Source organism: Protopterus annectens, chromosome 14.part0 (genome assembly GCF_019279795.1).
Source record: "Protopterus annectens isolate FY-2018-M chromosome 14.part0, PAN1.0, whole genome shotgun sequence".
In the NCBI taxonomy this organism is placed as follows: Eukaryota; Metazoa; Chordata; order Ceratodontiformes; family Protopteridae; genus Protopterus; species Protopterus annectens.
Genome location: NC_056748.1, coordinates 928,131,064 through 928,152,607, shown reverse-complemented (window position 1 = coordinate 928,152,607; position 21,544 = coordinate 928,131,064).

Here is a 21,544-nt window from a genome sequence, read left to right as displayed (position 1 = left end):
CAGTGCTTTAACACAACTAAAAATACCTAACCCTTAAATAAGTAACATCATTAGCATTCACAAGGGTTGGGAGGGTGTCCTAATGGTTAAGGTGCTCACCTTACAAACACAAGCTGCAGGGTTTGATCCTCACAAAGGATAATTGGTTAGGCTTAAAATGGCTCGCAAGGGCAGTTAGCTTAGTACGAACCTATGAAATATTATTGGCTGGGTTAAACATTATGACAACTCATTCAGGCCAGGTTTAAACAAAACCCTAGCCTGATAATCCATCCTGATTCTTTATTGTTTAATATAGTGTGCCAACCAACTTTAGAAAAATTCCGACCCAGGACTCTGTCAATAACAGTAAATGTAAACCTGGCTGTTTTGTGAACCAAGGTGTGCTTAAACAAAGCATTTGTGGCTCTCCTGTTCCTGATCTCACTGAGGTGTTAAGAAATCCGAAGCCTCAATATTCTAGACATTTGTCCAACACAAAACACCAAACAGGAACATGTAACCAAATAAACAATCCATTCAGAACTACAATTCCCAAAACACAAGATGTCATAAACCTTGGGGGGTCCCAGGACAGCCGCTGAATTTTGGATTCGGACTTCCTATATACAGAGGTCCATATTTCCAGACATTCTTTGGATTCTCTACTGATTGCAGTTAATGGATTTTACTGGCCTTTTTCTTTGAAAAAACTTTTTTGGAATTTTTGACATTTTTCTAATATATTTGTTATTGACCTATAAGCATTTGTGATGGTATTATGTGTATGCCTTTTTTTCAACAATTCAGATTGTTTTGTCAACAGTACATATATATATATATATATATATATATACACATACACACATATATATATATATATATATATATATATATATATCTATACATATATATATATATATATATATATATATATATATATATATACATATATATATATATATATATATATATATATATATATATATACATATATATATATATATATATATATATATATATATGTGTGTGTGTGTGTGGGTGTGTGTGTGTTTACCCACATCTCTATGTTAACCAGTTGATGGATATTATGAGGTTTTCTTAGATAAAGGTTTCTCCTATATATAGGTTTATTATTTGAACAGAGTTACTGACATTTTTGAAGTTGATTGTTCATATTTGGCTGGGATTTTTTCAGTGGTCCACAAACTAATATATATTTGTGTTTTCTTGTGTATTTGGGCCCATTTATTTTGTGGGGGTGAACATCACAGCTTGTTAATTGCTATCTTGGACCTATATATCTCATAGGGTTTGGGATTTATTAATACTCAGTATGGATTTCACCAAACTTTTACAAGGTCTATCAGCAGACCGTGACGATTTATTAGCCTTTGGGCTAGGTCCTAATAGTATGGAAGGAAATGCTTCAGGTTCTTTGAATCCTGAGGATATTTGTGCCAATATTTTTGTTAAAATAACTAAGAGTATGAAATCTTTGAGGACTAATGTGTGGCATCTTAAGTTGTTCAAGGCCTATAAGGTTCGCGGTATCTCCCCTCGTGGGCTCCGGATAAGAATACAACCATGGGTTGTATTCTTGTATTAGTACTGTTGGATGATTGGGCTCAGGCCCAACATAAATCCTCAATGATGTTTGTGGATACTCTTATTCCCCACTATGAAAGGACCATTGACAAATTTTGTGCCGAAGTACATTCTAGTTATGAGGAGGTGAAACAGTTTGAGGGTGAACCATTTTTCACCAAGTATTTCAATCAGTTAACCAAGGACTTATTGGTCCTTGAACAACAACTGAAAAATAAGAAGTTACATAAGTTTAATAGAGATTTGATGGATTATGAAAGGGGCAAACCCTTTGGGGTTCAACAGAAAAATTTTAGATTTGCTGATTCCGATAGGAAGAAATCAGGGCCAAATAGAAAAAGACCACATTCAGTACTTAAAAAAGGCCATAATGGACCCAGTGGCACTTCAGGGGATGAGTCTTCTTCGCCACCGATATTGATTTCACCCCTCTTTCTGAATCTCCCATTGTGAAAAGACACCCTAATAACCCTTTGGGGGGACAGATGCAGGGGTGGGAGGAAACATAGGGCCAATAAACAATTTGCAACAGCTAAGGAATAAAAGCAGGCAGAGTTTCATGAACAAAAATTATACCCTAGTAGTAGTAGACGGTGTAATTTATCTAAGGATGAATTTACAGCATTAAATAATCTACAAACGAACCCATGTATTATGATACGCCCTGCAGACAAGGGAGGACAGATTGCAATTCTGGATAGGGAAGACTATGACAGGAGAATGTTTGTTTTATTAGATGATGACACATTTTATAAAGTTATTATTACATTACAAGTCAAAAGAATGGTTGAATATGTGCACAATAAGCTAAGGGAAATAGCCAGATGGGTCTCATTGATGAAAATTTATTAAAATATTTCCTTATTTTCAACCCCACTACCCAAGTGATTCAAGGATTACCCAAGGTACACAAAAACAGGGAAAATCCTCCTATGAGGCCCATTGTAGCCAGAAGCAACTGGTGCACTGAGTCCATATCTATTTTTGTGGAGAAATTCCTTAGGAATCTTATTAAACAGTCAAATTATATCTTGAAGGACACTGAACATTTTGTGAGAGACTTATACAGATTTGCATGTGAAAGAGAGCAACAAGCCTGTAAACAACAAATGTTGTTAGTTACCCTTGATGTGGTGTCACTTTTTACTGTTATTCCAACTCAGTTAATGCTTGAAACTAGGGAGTATGATAGAGATATGGTGGACCTAATATGGCTATTACTAGGTCTGGTATTGGAGAATAATGTATTCATGTTCAGGTAAAAGGTCTATTGGCAATGTAACGGGGTAGCCATGGGAACATCATGTGCTAACAGTTACGCGAATGCTATAATGTCGAAATGGGAGCAAGATAATCTGGTCGTGGGTGACTTTAAAGATGATATATTATTTTTTTGCAGGTTTGTAGATTACCTCTTCTTTTTATGAGGGGTGGCAATAGAACAGCTAATGATGTTTGTAGATCATATCAATGCTTCAACACATTTCCTTATATTCGCCATGAACTGGTCATACACTGAGGTTAGTTTTTTAGATGTCTCTATTATACAAGAACTTAATGGTGCATTGAGCACTAAAATGTTTAGAAAGGGATGTCATGTGAACAGTTTATTGAGAAAAGACAGCATGCACCCTCAATACATTTTTCGGAATGTTGCACAGAATCAAGCATACAGGGCTCTAGATTGAATGCTAGAGAAACAGATTTTATGGAACAACTAGACAAGATAGACATAGAACTAACAGAGAGGGGTTATGACCAGAAACTTGTCAACCAAAGTATCAGGACAGTAAGAAACTCTAGACATAGTAGAGCTAGGCCCTACTTCTCTGAACAGGTAGGGAGTGATATATGCAATGGGGGTCAACAGAAACAAATCTCACAACCACTTAAAATGTGTTTTAGCTATTCTAGAAATATAAGCTACTATACAGACATCATAGGCAAGCATTGGAATATCTTGACATCTGATAAACAAGTCAGCAACCTGATAGGAATACATCCACAGTTTACCTTTAAAAATAAGAAGTCGCTAAGGCGACGACTATGTAATCCCAGAGATCAAATTAGGACTGAGGATACATCAGGGACTAAACCGTGCACTAGATGCCAGCTCTGTAAATTTATAAACCAAGATATGGAATTTCTACATCCAGATACTAGTGTAATTTATACACTAAGAACCAGTGCAAGGTATGATACTTCACATGTGGTTTACCTTGCCACTTGCAAAGCATGCAGAAAATTCTATGTGGGAAAGACCGATAGACTACTAAGGGATAGGATCAGGGAACATCTATACCATATTAAGAAGGGTAGTGTGTTCAATGCTTTAGCAAAACATATTAAGGAAACCAATGATCAACACACCTTTACATTTATGGTATTAGGTAAATGTTATGAGAACTTGAGGTGTAGTGATACCAGAGTTTAAACTGAAAACCTGGAAGCTAAATGGATTGTGAGATTAAGAGCTAACACAGGACATGGTCTTAATGACCATGTACCACTGAGACCCATCCTAAAAAACAGACCATTACGTAGGTAGAATCTGCTACACTTATGTGGTATATATGTACTTGTATATATGTTTTTTTGTAATATTGTTTTTATGAAATTTAGTTTTTATGTAATGAAGTTCATATATATTTTATATTTTAGTAGAACAGAATCCACAGGAGTCACCACACGGAAGGTACAAACTCTTCTTTATTGGAAACAGGAACACAAGCGCTTTCACGTAGATATACTACGCTTCTTCAGGTGTAAAAAACTAAAAAAAAACCAACTAGCTTATATACAAAATATTTTGGCGCTCAAATCATACAATCAAACAATAATGAGATAATCACTATCTCATTAAAGTTCCCTCAAGACACTGTTTAAAGAGACAGTATTAAAAACAAAACGTTATACAAAACATAATAACTATTCCTAAGATAGATGAATCAAAAGCATACATCATTGTATTGCTGAATAAACTGACAATGTTTTAATAATACGAACATCTAGCACAGAACTCTCCGTAAAGCTAAAAAAGTATTATGTATAAAACAAAACATGAACAAATCATGTTCCGGTTCAGAAAAGAGTTCTGAAATTAGTCTCCAAACTAATCAAAGATCGCGGCAAGTTTCAACATGGAAACACAGCCAGAGTTTAAACTGAAAACCTGGAAGCTAAATGGATTGTGAGATTAAGAGCTAACACAGGACATGGTCTTAATGACCATGTACCACTGAGACCCATCCTAAAAAACAGACCATTACGTAGGTAGAATCTGCTACACTTATGTGGTATATATGTACTTGTATATATTTTTTTGTAATATTGTTTTTATGAAATTTAGTTTTTATGTAATGAAGTTCATATATATTTTATATTTTATTATGCATTTTATTGTGGGCTGAACATAATTGTCCTTTGTGCCCTTAAGAGTTTTTCCTTTTAATCATGTGACTAGTTAATACTTAGTATAAGTATGGGTGTGTTGGGTGCTGTTTTTATGCACCTGAAGAAGCCTTGTGGTGAAAGCGCTTGTGTGCCTTGTAATAAATCAGCTGAAGAAACTGGAGCCTTGCCTCTGCCTGCTTTTATTCTTTGGATTGGTTCTGTGTTTTTGCATAGGTACCTGATTACTGTTGGAATTATACTTTGTTCTGTTAATTTGCAACAGCTGTTGGATATAATAATACCTCAATAAGCTCGAAGAATAATGTACATAACATTTCCAGTTATGTTCTCTCAGAAAGTGAATTAAAGTTACTTAACAGAGGTTTAAATTGTGTGCCTGTTATTTTTGTGCATGAAAATTCATTGGTCAATGATGTTTTGAATTTTTGTCGATTATTTTATTTATTTATTTTTATTTATTTATTGACATTTGTTAACCGGGTTTGTCCAACTGGGCTTGTGGCCCATTTTCGGTGGACACCCGAGGAGAAAAGGTCCAGTAGTACATTTTTAAACAAGTACAATTTTAAACAATATTGATATAATAGCAGTTATAGCAAAAAGATTCACATATGTTGGGTTACATGCATAAAGTTAAAGTTGCATTAAAAAGAAGCTTAGTAACATAATTTTACATTGATATAGTTCAATAGGTCAACAATAAAATTTTTTTGTTTGTATAAAATTATGCAAATGCATAGTAGACACATTGGAGAGAGTGGTGTAATGAGGGATTAAGTATGGACCTTTTGAGGGTACATAAAGGGAAGGAAGACTAGGTGGGGTCATGGCAAGGGCAGGTCCTGGAATTGAGAAAATAAGCTGTTAGTTCATTTTTAAAGTGTGAGGTGTGGGAGATTAAACGTAATTCAAGGAGAAGTTTGTTCCAAGCATGGGCAAGGGAGTGTTTGTAGAGTAGTTTGCCTACTGACCTTTTTGGGTGGTAGACATCAAGTAATTGTTGGTTAGAAGTATGGAATGTCCGGGATGGGATGTAGATGGAGACTAAGGAAGATAGAGATGGACAGAAGGAGGTTTTATAAAAACTAGAGTGTAGTAGAAATTGGGGAAGTTCAAGTCATCGAAGTGAGTTTAAAGAAATGCAGTGGTGTGAGTTGTACGGGGAGTTAGTAATGAATCTGGTTATTTTATGGTAAGTATGTTGGAGTTTGTTTAGAGTGAAGGCCTGGATATTGGTAAGAACTGGGATGGTGTATAAGAGGGAGGGGAGGAGGAGTGCCTGGCCCAGGGTAAGTCTAGATTCAGGAGTTAGGAATTTTTTCTTCCGATGTAGCAGACCTAGTTTCTGGTTTATTTTTTTTATACACTGGAGTATGTGTAGGTTGAACTTTAGTTCATCATCGATAATGACCCCTAGGAGTTTTGTGTGGGTGTCAGGTTGGATAGTTGTATTGTTAGAAGATGTAATAAAAAAGGAGGTTTTGTGATGAGAAAGAAAATGGGGAAGGAAAAGTAGGAGTTTGGTCTTTTTGGGATTTAGGATCAGAAGATTGTGAGAGAACCATTGTTCAGTGGATAGTAGGGCTTGGTGGGTCAGGGAGTGTAGTTCAGGAATGTTATTTGAGATGGATATAAGTGTAGAGTCATCAGCATATTGAATAAGGGAGGATTTTTTGCATGAGTTGTAAAGATCATTGGTGAAGATGTTAAACAAAAGGGGTCCCAAGATGGAGCCTTGGGGAACACCAGTGGAGATGGGAAGGAAAGGTGAGGAAAATGAGAGCCATTTGACAGATTGTTCCCTGCCAGATAGGTAACTATTAAACCAGGCAAGTGCAGAGGGGGATAGGTGGAGATTTGTAAGTTTGGATAGTAGTAGAGGATGAGAGACAGTATCAAAGGCTTTGGAGAGATCTAGGAAGAGGCAGGAAATGAGTTAATTGTTGTCTAGGGCCTCTGCAATGATATGAGTGAAGGAGAGGAGGGCAGTGGTGGTGCTGTGGTGAGTTGTTGGGTAGGGATAAGTAAGTGGTGTGTGAGGAGGTGATTGAGAAGCTGTGAGTGAATACATTTTTCTAATATCTTGGAGAGGGGGGACAGAATGGCAATGGGACGGCAGTTTGAGGGGTCGGTGGAGTTTCCACCTTTATGAAGAGGGATAGTAAAGAAAGATTTCCAAAGGGTGGGGACAGTAGATTCCAGAATAGACGATTAATTAGTATAGGTATAGGATAGGCAATTGAGTCAGCAGCAAGTTTGAGGAATGTAGGAGATAGATTTTCCGTGGAGAGCAAGGTTATAGCTTGAGTAGTAGAGATTTGATGTAAGTAATGGAAACTGGCTCAAATGAAAACAAAGTTGTGTCAGGAGACTTGGAGGGGTGTGTGTCGAAGTAGAGTTTGGCTTACAGGTACCAGATTTTGGATGGAAGAGATAAAGTGTTTATTCAGGAGGGTAGCTGTTTCCTGAGAGGAAGAGTTAGGTTATGGGGAGGGATTAGAGGGCTTTCCAGGATAGACGATGTTGTTGAGACCTGACCAAAATTTTCGAGGATTGGATTTGTTGTTAAGATGAGCAGAGCTATAGTATAACTTTTTGTCATTAGTTGTATGTTGTTTTGCAAGGTTCCTCAGTTGCCTATACCTTTGAAGAAGAGGTGGTTGTTTAGTTTTAGTCCAGGTTTTCCAGACACTATCGCTTTGTTTCATAAGGGACCTGGTCTCCTTGGAGAGCCAGGGAGCATGATTTGATTTTACTCTGATCTTCCTAGAGGGAGCTAAGGAGTTTAGAGTACTCATGAAGATGCTATTGAAAGTGCTTACAGCATCATTTAGGGAGAATGGAGTTAAATTGGAATGAATTGAAAGTCAATAGTTTTCGACAGTCTATGATAAGGTGAGGTTTAGGAATATGGGAGTAGTGTCTTAAGATGGTGGTAGGGAGATGATCACTGAGGGAGTCAGGTAAGGTGGTGGGATTGTGGTATTGGTGGAGGGAATTCCTAAGGATCCAGTCTATGATGGAGAATGAGGTGGAATTTTTATGGAAGCAAGTGGGAGATGTTATAAGTTGGTGGAAGCCGTGTAGGTGGATACTGAGTTGGGGGGAGTCAGTTTTGAGTTTGGAAAAATCAATGTTGACATCACCAAGGATAAGTGTCTCATATGGTATGTTGTGGGAAAACCAGGATAGGATGTTTTCAGGAATGGGCAGATTGTTACCAGGAGGAAGGTAGATAGAGGCAATTGCAAGTTTTTTTGTGGGGATTCAGATGGCAGTTAAGGATGATGATTTCAGCTGGGAGGGAAGTCAGGAATTGGGGAAGGGTAAGGTGAGAGGTTTAGGTTGTTGGAGTAGAAGATGGCCACGCCACCCCCTTTTGTTTACAGGAGAGAGTGTGTAGTAGATGCTAGATGGAGTTTGTATAGTTCTGACTTAGCTTTGTGGGAAGGTTTAAAAACCTGTATTATGGATAGTTTATATATACTTGAGGTAGAGGTAGCAAAGAAATTAGGGGAGATAGTAAAAGATAAAGTAGTTGGATATATGTTGTATGAGTGAGAAGTTGGTGAACATAGGAGTGGGTCAGAGAGATTGGAGTGGTAAGAGGTGGAGATAGAGAGAATAAGGAGTAGTGTAGAAGATATTAGAAAATAATACATGTTGGAATAAAGTATATTCAGATAGAGTAGGTAGAGACAGTGGTATAGAGGAAGTGGTGTTGACAAGATTGACAGATTAGTAAGGTGGTTGTAGCAATAGGAGGAAGTGGAATTGTAGTGGCTAGTGGGACAGGAAGGGGTGGGATAGTTAGGTATAAAGGTAATTGTAATGGGGTGGGTGAGAATAGGGGTAGGGTAGGCGAGCGAAGTGAGCCCGAGCGTAGCGAGGGTGAATGGAGTGGGGCTAGCACCCTCGTCAAGATGAAGTCAGAGAAACAGTCAAAAAAAAGACAGTGAAAAACTAGCTTGAGAGACAAGGATATAAAGTTTCTAGAGGTATAGTCATCAGAAATAAAGAAGAAATAAAATATGAGCAGAAGTATGCTTACAAAAGGACAATGGCCTCAAGCTGCACAAGTAGATTTACTTGAAGCAAACCCAGTGCTGTATGGTTAAAATAAGCTACAATAGAGAGGGGCTTTGGAGGGGGGAGAGAGGTCTTACTAGCAGGTAAATGCAGGGCAAAAAATAAAAAAAATTAATATGCAAGAGTCTGAAGACAGTAAAATAGGGCAGGTGCACTAACAAAGGCAGTTATGATTGAGGCTAGAAATGAATTCAGGGAAGGATAAAGTACAGAACCCCATGCCCATATTGAATCTAAGACTGTTTTTTTTTGGGATAATAATAATACCCAAAGATCTACTGATTTTCAGTTTCATAGGTCTAACTTCATTCCTCCGGTTGACAAATATGTGGGTATTTTCAAGGATTGTGTGTTAAAAGATCTTCATTTTAATAAATCCCTCGTGCCGAATATTAATTATAATCAAACCATGTCGGAACAACAAGCAATGCATCAGTTGATGGCTCAACAAGATTTGGTAATATTACCAGCGGACAAGGGAGGGGCAATAGTGATTATGGACAGGGATAAATATCTGGCTGAGGCGGAGAGACAGTTGGGGGATGGACAATTCTACCACTAGATCTGACATTACAGTTTAAAAAAGAGATTGATAATTTTCTTAATCTTGCTTTGAAAGAGGGTATTATCAACAAGAATACTGTTTAACACTTAACAGTTTCTGACCCTCAATCACAATATCAGTATCTCTTACCTAAAATCCATAAGAATTTGTCAACCCCCCCCCCCCCCGGGAGACCCATAGTCTCTGGCTATGGTTCGTTGACCGAACCATTGTCGGCCTTTTTGATGAAATATCTACAGCCTCTGTTGCCTCTTGTTCATGCCAGGATTCAGGACACTACACATTTTTTTACAAATTATCGATAATATGCAATTAGAGGCTGAATGGCTAATGTGTACCTTGGATGTGTCCTCATTATATACCAATATTCCACACTGGGCTGGGCTTGAGGTCTTACAGTTTTGGTTGGATCAGGCTAACATATATCACCCTGGATTCAACATGTTTTTGGTTTGTTTAACTGAACACGTGTTGACCAAAAATGTTCTTTACTTTTTTGGTAACTGTTTCTGGCAAGTAAAGGGGATGGCTATGGGGGCATCTTTTGCCCCCATTTATGCAGATTTGTTCATGGGCTGTATTGAACATCAGCTTATTTATGACGCCTCACATAATCTATTTCTTGGGAAAATTGACATCTGGCGATGCTACTTGGATGATTGCTGAATGGTGTGGAGGGGTGACATGGTTTTTCTACAGGAATTTGTGGAATACCTTAATCAAAACAAATGGGGCATACAATTTACTTTGAGTGTCGACAAAGATTCCATCACTTTTTTAGATGTTACTGTTATTAGGGATATAGATCACACCCTAAAAACTAAGGTTTTTCACAAATATCCTCAGTATAATACATTACTACATGCTGGAAGTCACCACCCCCCACACATCATCCGCAATATACCCAAGTCACAATTTTTGAGAATGCATTGCATTTGTTCTACACAGGACACCTATGCTCGATATGAACAAGATCTGCATAACCACTTCATTCAGAGTGGATACAAGGATGGCAATATTTGTCAGGCTAGGGATTTTGCCAGAAAACCATCCAGATCAAACTTTTTACAATAAAACAGTCTGATGTTGACAAAGATGGACAACAGCCCATCCGATTGGTAACTACTTTTGGCCGTAATTTTCAAACCTTCAAATGGGTTATTAACCAACATTGGGACATGTTAAAAGCCGATGTTAAGCTCAATGAAATTCTCTCTTCCACATGTTAATTTTCTTTTTGCAGGGGACTCACTTTAGGGTCTCATTTCAGTCATTACAAATGCAAGGTTCCGCCTTCACTTCAACAATCTACTATCTTTGGGAATAAGGTTAAGGGATGTGTATCTTGTGGACATTGCTCCACATGTCCCCACATATTTAAAACCAGGACTTTCACCAGCTCTAATACTCCCAAGGTTTATGACATCTTGTGTTTTGAGAATTGTAGTTCTGAATGGATTGTTTATTTGGCTACCTAGTCCTGTTCGGTGTTTTATGTTGGACAAACGTCTAGAACATTGAGGCTTCAGATTTCCAAACACCTCAGTGAGATTAGGAACAGGAGAGCCACAAATGCTTTGTTTAATCAAACCTTGGTCCACAAAACAGCCAAGTTTACATTTACTGTTATTGACAGAGTCCAGGGTCGGAATTTTTCTAAAGTTGGTTGGCACACTATATTAAACAATAAAGAATCAGGTTGGATTATCAGGCTAGTTGGGTTGTTTAAACCTGGCCTGAATGAGTTGTCATAATGTTTAACCCAACCAATAATGTTTGTAAATGCTAATGATGTTACTTATTTAAGGGTTAGGTATTTTTAGTTGTGTTAAAGCACTGAGGAAGTCTGTTGTCAAAACCAGTATGCTATCTGTTTTTTGAGCTACCTAAATAAATTATTTGAGTTTTCAACCCATTTGTGCTGGACCTTTTAGGTTTTTTAACCTTTAGTCTGACCCCAAACTCCAAGCACTTGCACTCAAATGCCCCTCCATACCAAAACATTTGGTATATGTAAACATTTCAAGTTTTGGTATTTACAATGCAAACCCACACTTACCTTTTCCATATGCATGCCATCTTCCTTATTTCAGTATCTTCATGAATCAGCAGTAAAAACTGTGGCCCAAAATTCCTAAATGTTCATTCTATCAGCAAACTGTTGATTTAACAGAGTAAATGACAGAGACACACACATTAGTTTATATAAAAATTTAAATTTTGAAGTTATTTAGTGTGTGTGTGTGTAGATGTGTGCATGTGCTTTTTTGTGTGTGTCTCAAGTTGTATTCAAATCAAACCCCATTAACACCTACAAATATGTCCACTGAAAGTGCCGCATCATGAATTTTAAAAGAACTGCTGTCCTCTATTCATTCAATGCCCCCTTATGATATGAGAAGGAACCATTCTAAAGATCTCTAAAGGCTCATGCACAACAGTCACTTTATTCAGGTATTTTAGAACCGATACCACATTAAATATATTTCTAATAAGTAAATATTAGACTTATAATCATCATACCAAGCAAAACACGTTTGGAAAGGTGGTGAGGATAAGATAGAACACTTCACTTATTATGTACTCCTACCAGAAAGAAGTCAAAACTCACAAGGCTTATACACAAAATAATATATGTACCTTTAATTTATATAAAATTAATGAATTTAAGAAGAATAATCTGATATACTGGAGTCAGCTGATGGATGGAGAAAAATTCCAGACTGTAGAATATATAACTACTAAATTTAATTTAAATAAAGACATGGATAGATATAGAGAAGCATAGATTTTCGATAGAAAATACAATTAAATGAATGCAACCTTCAAGAAAAAATTCTGTACCAAAATTCATTGATTTCTTAATTTTATTATTACATCAGAGAATAATGGAAAAATAACTTCTACCCAGAATATATAAGATTATTAAAAATGCAGCAGAATATTTTAATGAAAGCTATTGGTATTATTTCAAAATTATAAATAATTATTAACCAAATAAAGACATCTTTAAAATATACTACATCTTCTGTAAAGTAGAAATTGTTCACATGAAAATTTATACATAAAACTTTCATAACTCGCATGGAATAGAGTTTATGGAATAGAATTAATGTTAAAAGAAAAAAGTAGCATGTTGGAGATGTAAGATAAATGTTAAATTGGACTGGCAACATATGTTTTTCGATTGTGAAGTTATTAAACCATTCTGAGATAATATTAATGCTTTTACAGGCTTTATTTAATGATAAATTCACTTGAGCTAAATCATTAATCTTATTCAGCACACATGAATACCTGTCTGTATAAAGAAAATAAATGATCTGCTTCTATGGAGCATTCTATCAATTGCTTGAAAAATAATCACAAAAAATTGGAAGAATTAACAAACTCCAACGCTGAAAGAATTCATAAATATTGTAACCATTTGTTATTACGAACTTTTAATGAACACGATGAGAACAACCAGAATTATCACTTCATATAATACTTGGATGAAACTCAAGGAACTGCTAAATTAACAGCTGCAATCTTGTTAGATTTTTTATATATATATCAAGATTACTTAGAGTGTGAATTATATAGTAGACACCTTTGTAAATAGTTGTGTTGTTCTGCCTTATGTTGTTTGTTTAAATAGTTTATTTGTTAAAATTTGTCATTTATTTGTTATAATTAATAAAATATTTAAAAAAACTCACAAGGCTAAAATCCCTTTTCTGTCTTTCCGCCACTTCACGTGGTCCATGCTAATATTAAGGGTATGTACCATTGTATCCCTTATGAGTGTTCATGAATACTTTATAATGCCTTTCTTTTTTCTTTATTTACATCAGTAGCACCACAACGTCTGAGGTCAATCAGTGGAGATGTTTTGCTATAACCATTACCCTGCACTGAATGACAGATTCCATGACACTCCTCCTCAGGGAGTCAAGTTCCTTTTAGTGGCCTAAAGTATCATTCGTAGTGCATTTAGTACAAACGTAGGGTTTGTTAATGGACACAGTGGTATCTGTAGGAATGAGATAAGGTTTTGCACAGGACAGTTTAATGACAGTGTCACATTGACAGGCACAGTCAGCAAAAAATGCTGGATTTCTATCTGTGTACACTAATAGTGCTTAACCAAGGATTACTCTTATAAAATCAGTAAATGCGGAAATAACAACTTCATCTGCATCATAGAAGTAAGTGGAACCTACAAGCAGTAATGATGCCACTAGTTATTTTGCCTACAGTGGTCAACTTAGTAGATTGCATTTTTCTGATGTCTGTCAGGAATAAGTACTGTAAATGGTGACCTCATTCATTTCAAGTCCTTCTGGGCCACACTTATAGACTTCTACCTTGTCTGAGCACCTTAATGAACATCACAGATGACTTGCAGTCATCAGTAGAAGATAAGCATGCTTGCTAAACTGAACTGTGAAAAAAGAATACCTTCTTAAATTGACATAATCTAAAAATAAAATCCACTGCCAGTCCCTAGCAGTCAATATCATGTGAAGTGTTAGCAGGAAGCTTTTCCTGTTGTGCAGGATTCTAAATATTTCATGATCTGTGGGAATTGTGAGAGGAAAAGCCATGTGTCATTAAAAATGACATTGTGTCACTCATGAACATGAGTACTCAGGGCTGCCAGCCCTCCTCTACACACTGTCATGGTAAACTGCTGTTACTAGGGCAATAACCACAGCACTACACACTGTGATGGTAAACTGCTGTTACTAGTACAGTAATCCCAGCACTATACTCTGTCATAGTAAACTGCTGTTACTAGTACAATAATCCCAGCACTATACTCTGTCATGGTAAATAGCTGTTACTAGTACAATAATCCCAGCACTATACTCTGTCATGGTAAATAGCTGTTACTAGTACAATAATCCCAGCACTATACTCTGTCATGGTAAACTGCTGTTACTAGTACAATAATCTCAGCACTATACTCTGTCATGGTAAATTGCTGTTACTAGTACAATAATCTCAGCACTATACTCTGTCATGGTAAATTGCTGTTACTAGTACAGTATACAACTACTGAAATAAATAGAAACAAGATGAAGTAAGAAGCAAAGGTCATACCTCTATTCAACTTTCTCTGCAACTAGTTAATACAAGGACTAGTCTATCTTCACCACTTTTATTAATTTATTCAGTTATTTATTTGATATTAGTAACTGGTCTGGGTTATTAGATCATTTTCAGTAATAGGTTCATAAATTCATAGGTTGGTACTAGGCTATTGGCCCTAGGGCCTATACAAGCCTAACCATAACAATTCCCTGGATATTTCTTCCCACAATATTTACTTCCCTGAACCCCTGTCTAGCAGTGCGACTGACATGATCCCTGGGGTGAATTTCCTATCACCCATCCAATCATCAAGGTTCCTTTTGAAGAGGGCCAAGGAGGTGCTCTGCTTGACATATATGGGCAGTATATTCCAGAGTATGGGGAGTCCCTGGGTCAGAAACCTATTCCTCCAGCATGTTTTGTTCATTGTGATGACAAGGTTTAGATCCCTGGCATGTGGCTCTGAGGGATTGGGATTTCTTTAAGTGGAGCATGTCCAACAGCTCAGGGTTTAACAAGGCCTTGTATATTAAGAAGAGATCACCTCTGAGTAGACGATATGCCACAGAGTATAGCTGGAGTTTTTTTAGATGGTCAGCATATGGCATCTGCTTTAGGCCTGTGATTCTTTTAGTGAGGTATTTCTGCGGTCTTTCCAGCTGTTACAGATAACTTGTGAGGTGCATACCAAACGGGGAGTTACACTCTATAATGGGTCTAATGAGGGATGAGTACAGTGGGACAATGACCTCATTTTTACTGGATGAAAAGCCCTTAGTGATGAGGTGTGCCACATGGAAGGATTTCCTGACTGTTGTGGTGATGTGGTTATCAAAGGTGAGACCACCATCCACCTGTGTCCTCAAGTCTCTCATCACACTTTCAGTGTTTAGTGTACTGCCACCTATGTGGTAATTCATGGGTACATGTTTTTCCCAAAAGGGGATAACTATACATTTCTTGGCATTAAGCTTGAGCCCATGGCTCTGGCACCAAGCATCTGTTTCTGTAAGGCCCTTTTGTAGAATATCCACATCATTTGGGGAATTCAATAATGGCTCCCAGTTTGCAGTCATCTGTGGACTTTGTTAGCCAGAGTCCCTTAGTGCTGGCCTGTACTTCAGAGAAGTAGATGCCAAACAAAAGTGGTCCCAGCACTGAACCCTGAGGTACTCCACTTGTCACTTGTCTGGAGCTGGATTTGGAATCGGCCACTTTTACAGTCCGGGTTCTGTCAGTAAGCCAGTTGGCAACCCATCGAGTGATGTAGGGATTTATGCCCAGCTTAGTAAGTTTATCTATGATTCCAGAGTGGGGGATGTTGTCGAAGGCCTTGGCAAGGTCCAGATAGGCTGTGTGAACCGCCTTACCCTCGTCTACAGCTCTGGAGACTGATTCGAATGACCTAGGTTATACTAAACAAAAGAAAATATACATTTACTTACATTGCGAACAGAGTTGCCAATAAACAATCTCCAATTAGGATGCAAAACCAGTTGGTTGGTTAGAAATTCCACAAAGTCAGGCAGCAAAATAAAATTCACGTAGTTTATTCCACTTTTTAAAAATCCAGCACAGTGAACAAGTGGAATAAACTACGTGAATTTTATTTTGCTGCCTGACTTTGTGGAATTTCTAACCAACCAACTGGTTTTGCATCCTAATTGGAGATTGTTTATTGGCAACTCTGTTCGCATTATTTGTTCTTGCTGACTGTGCGACTTTTTCGTGTTATTTACTTACATTGCTTAAACTCACTTTTTTTGGAAAGGAATGGTGCCATGGCACTCTTCATCTCTTCTAGCAGACAGTAAAAGTAATGTCTTAGATAATACAAAAAAACTATAATTTATAGAGGACATCCCAGCATCTACCTAGAATCCACTTTAGTTGCTTTATGAGTAGTGACAACTTTCTCAATTTATCCTTCAGAAACCTCTGCAGACAGACTTTGAAAACAAAGTTATCAGCCTCAGGCTTAATTGTGAAGTCAGTGGGTTAGTTATTGCAAGGTATGTTAAACTGGATGTTATACTGAAAAATACATTAGCAAGAAAGTTTACTATAGCTAGGTAAGCTGTGGATGGGGCTCCCTGGAATGATAACATGCCTTCAGCTGTGAATCATTTAACTTTGTGATAGAAACTGTGTGACTAGCTGAAGAAAGCAGGTTATTTTATTATACAGTGTTGCAGTATTTTAGCAGTTTATCTTGATTTTCAAGTTATCTTCTGTGGATTATTTAATTTTTTTAAAATAATCTAAACATTTATTTCCTATGCTCTTTTTGTGTTATACATGATGTGTTTGGTGACGCAGTGAACCTTTGACTCTATGCTCTGTGATGGTGAAAAATAGAATTTACTAGATATTAGAATCCATGTGATCTCATACAAGGCAGACCCAGCACTGGCATTTTCATAGACTGACTGTCTATGTGAGAAAAACAAAATGAAACTGGCATCATATTCCTTGGTTCTGTAAAACTGTTTCCTAGTAACTGCAGCTGAATAAAATGTTCAGCGTTAAAATGTTGAGAGGGAAATTGTGGTGCAGGGGTCACTCATTCTGTGTGGCAGAATCTTAACTTTTGCAATGTCCAAACTAATGACTTAGTTGATAAGTGGAGAATCCCTGTCCGAAGGTTGTTGTGAGAAGGATCAATAGTCATATGTTAAAGACCAGCGGAGTCTAACATAGATTTAAGTTGCCAGTGATTGTCATATAACCAATTAACGTTCATATCATCAAATCAGAGACATTTGTGTTTGCTATAACCAAGAATGTAAGCCATGCAGAATATCAGAATGGACAGTTATTTGATACCTACATAAATAAATTTGCAGATGGTGGAATACAGACTGAGCAGATAAGAAGTTTGACATGTCCACCAACTACTCCATGAGCAGCTGCTAAGTTTGAAGAATATCTTTAAAGACAAATCAGACTTGCATACCATTTTTGATAAATAGTAAGAGTCTACTCATATCCTGCTAGTGTATCCATTGGTGTGGTGCCCTTCATTTGCATGGACTCTGTTGCGGACGACTTACCACATGTGCTGTAAAAACCTTACAAACAGTTTTAGAGAATGGGCGACCTGTGCATCACCACTCTGACGGGAAAATGAAAGTTCTCCAGCAAGGTGTTAATGTATAGGTAATGCCCACTGAAAATTGAGTTTGCCACTTCATGGCAGCACATTAAGCTGCTGTAGATCTTGGATGATTAAATGCTAATGGCTGCCATTATTTACGCTAGTTAAATTAGTGTGTGTGTGTGTGTGTGTGTGTGTGTGTGTGTGTGTGTGTGTGTGTGTGTGTGTGTGTGTGTGTGTGTGTGTGTGTGTCTGTTTCTGTCTGTGTGTGAATGTGCATGTGTAGTTGCATGCATGAAAGCAGAAAGAAAGTGACAGATCAATTAGTGGCTGCAAAAGGCAGTCCATTAGCATGTTTTCATTAAAAATTAAAAGGTATGCATACCTCTTAACCTGTTAGCTCAAGAAATCAGGACAAAGCCTAAAATAATGAGGGGACAATACCCCAAAATAGGGACAGATTTTAAATATTGCTCTTATAAAATTTGGAAGCTGCTAGAATAAGAGGATTTAAGTTGGCATACATTTTCTGAAGGATTTGAAGTCTCATACGCAAATGTTAGTCATTATTTAATGACTTCAACCATCAATTTTTTTATTTATTTTTATTTATTTTACATTTGTTGAACAGGTAGTGTCCAGCTGGGCAAGTAGCCCATTTTCAGGAGACCCAGGGAGAAAAGCTCCATAACATTAGTACAAAAAAAAGAGTAAAAAAATTTACAAATTTTTACAAAGAATATACAAAAAGTTTAACAGTTGCCTACAATCACAATTTACAAAAGCATTACATTTCCTAATCCTTACTACAGACAGTAATATGAAACCCATTAGATACATAAGAAAAATAAACCATTGTGGTATTTTCATTTGGTAGAAGTAAGACAAGGAGAAGACAGCAGAAAAGAAACATTTGATTGCTGGCATGAAAACCTAGCTAGGAATACTACAGCAGCATAGCCATTGTTGAGTAACGCATTCCATTAGAAGTTGTTTGAAGCTATGACCAGCTGTGTTTTTTAGGATATTATGGGGTATTAAATTCCACTGTTGGGCTACTTTATAGAAGAAGAGGGAGTCACCAAAATAATGATGGGACTTTGTAACCTTGAGTATACATTTATTGGATGATCTAAGGGTGCTGGGGTTGGTATTTAGTTGCACTAGGTTGGAGAGTGCAGGGCAGTTTTCATGTTTGTGGACAGTACAGTGAGCAGCAGTGAGCTGATTTAGCAATAACAGGCTGGAAATTGAAGTCAGTGTAATTTCTGAAGAGCAAGGCAATGATGGGTCCTGTTGGGTGTATTAGCAGCAAATTGTGCTATTTTATTACAGCAGGAATCAAGTAGATATAAATCAGACATGTGCAGGTCAGTGAAAATTTGAGAACAGTAGAGGAGAATAGATAGGAGGTGGGATTTGGCTGTGGCTAGTCTGGCATTTTGAGTGAGGGAAGGTTTGGCCCTATATAGTGCGCCATGTTTGATGTGAACTTTCTTAACTGTGAGTGATATGTGTTTATCGAATGTTAGGTTGTTGTCTATTGTGACACCAGGTAGTTTTGTTTGGTTAACTGGTTCTATTATTGTGCCATTTGTGGAGTAGATAGAGAGAGGTTGTGGGTTTGCTTTGGATTTCCTGTTGAAGAAGATCATTAACTTTGTTTTGTGTTGAATGAGTTGAAGTTCATTTAGGTCATTTTCAATATTTAGAAATGATTTTTGCAGTTTATCCTGGAGTTCTTGGGGTGTGGGGGCAGAGCAAGTAAGAGTAGCACCGTCAGCATATTGAATGCTAGAAGCAGATTTAGTGGCAGCGTTTGTGAATATAACTGAAAGGAGAAGGCCAAGGATGGAACCCTGAGGAACCCTAATGGAGACTGTGAGGAGTGTGGACAGTTTATTATCTTATTTAGTTACCTGTTGTCAATTAGTAAGGTAGCTAAAGAACTAGTCGAGAGCTGTAGAGTTGAGATTGAAGGAGGCTAGAGTGTTGAGTAGTAGTTGGCGGGATACTGTATCAAAAGCTTTGGACATATCAAGGAATATAGTAGAAACTAGGTGTTCATTGTTTTTAAGGAGGTCGATGTAGTTAGTGAAACTTATAAGGGCTGTGTAGGTACTATGTTTTGGACGGAAGCTGTCCTGTGAACTAGATAAGAGGTTATTTGTAGTTAGGTGGTCTAGGAGCTGCTTATGGATACATTTATCTACGATTTTGGCTAGGGTTCAGAGAATGGCAATGGGCTGATAATTAGAGAGATCTTTAGCTGGGCCTCCCTTGTGGAGGGGAATGATATGGGATATTTTCCAGAGTATGGGGACATATTGTTCTGTGATGGATCAATTGATGATCAATGATTTGCCAGCAGATCATAAATTTTATGAGGAACAGTCCAAAAGATAACGAAGAAAAAATCTGGACATTCTACAAAAATCTGGACAGCTGAGAGCGCGCGTGTGTGCATGGACTTTACTTCCTCTAACAATTACATATACTACAGCAAGTCTGAAACATTACATCAAAAATATTTAAAAATGTATATAATTTAAATACAACTACAAAACAATTTAACAGATTGCCTATTCTCTAAGCACAATAATGCCTTTAATGGTTTGTGTTATTGTGTAAATAATAAAGTTCCAGGGGTGTGTCGGGTCTTAGAACACTCCAGGATGTGTGTTATTTACGTAGTAATGCATACGCTGTTGGGCCTTATCACTTGCTTAAAAATATAACTCATAGTTGATTCAGACATGCTCCCTGGTTTAAATGGTAATTTAAATGCAAAAAAAAAACATTCTAAAGTGAAACAGGTAGGGTAGGAAAAGGAATCCTAACCATCCAAAGGTGTTTTTATCATTTGTAACTGTTAAATTTCTGATGAAGTTCGACTTTTAACATGAACGAACGAAAGCACTCAAATTTTTAAGCTTTGCATGTTTTGAAAGTGACGATTAAAGTTTTCTGCTTTAAGTTCTGGCTGTGGTTTACATTCCTCCAAGTCCGAAAAAGGTTTCTGTGTTAATATTTAAAAAAGCTTCCCTAAATTGAGTCATTTCCCATATTCTTTACTTTGTCCACAGCTCTGGAGGTAAAAGCTGTCAGGCTTAATTTAGTTACTGTGAATGACCATGTGTGGGTAAAAAAATCAGAGGTGTGATGGGCTTCCATGTTCAGTAGTGATGGTCAGTAGAATGCAATTACAAAACAAGTAAAAAGATATTGCCTGTGACTTGGCCAGCATTAATGATTTTCCATCTTGTGAGTGTCTAAAAAATCCTTGTCCAAGTTCATTTATACAGACAGAGGTACTGGGTCTGATCACAGAATCTTGGTACAATGAAGGCAAAAACCTTAGTTATGTTGGGCGTGTTTTTTTTTTTTTTTCCCTAAGAAGCAACAGAAACAAAAAAATCTCTTTCTTTTAATAATAATTTCCGGGGAATATTCTGTTTGTCTGCATTCCAGCATACAAACAGTCCTGTCCATAGCTCATAAAAGTACAGATGCTTAAATTCATGTTATTTTATTTAAAGTGGAACAGGAAGGTATGTAGTATCTAGTGTCTCAGCTTGCACTGAGATATGATAATTCCCTGACTCACTGATAATCTCCTGTGTTGGACTAAGTTGGTAATTCAAAGTATTTTGAAGAGAATATGTTATATATGTTTAATTTGTTTCCTTTGTAATACTTCTGTCAGCTCATAC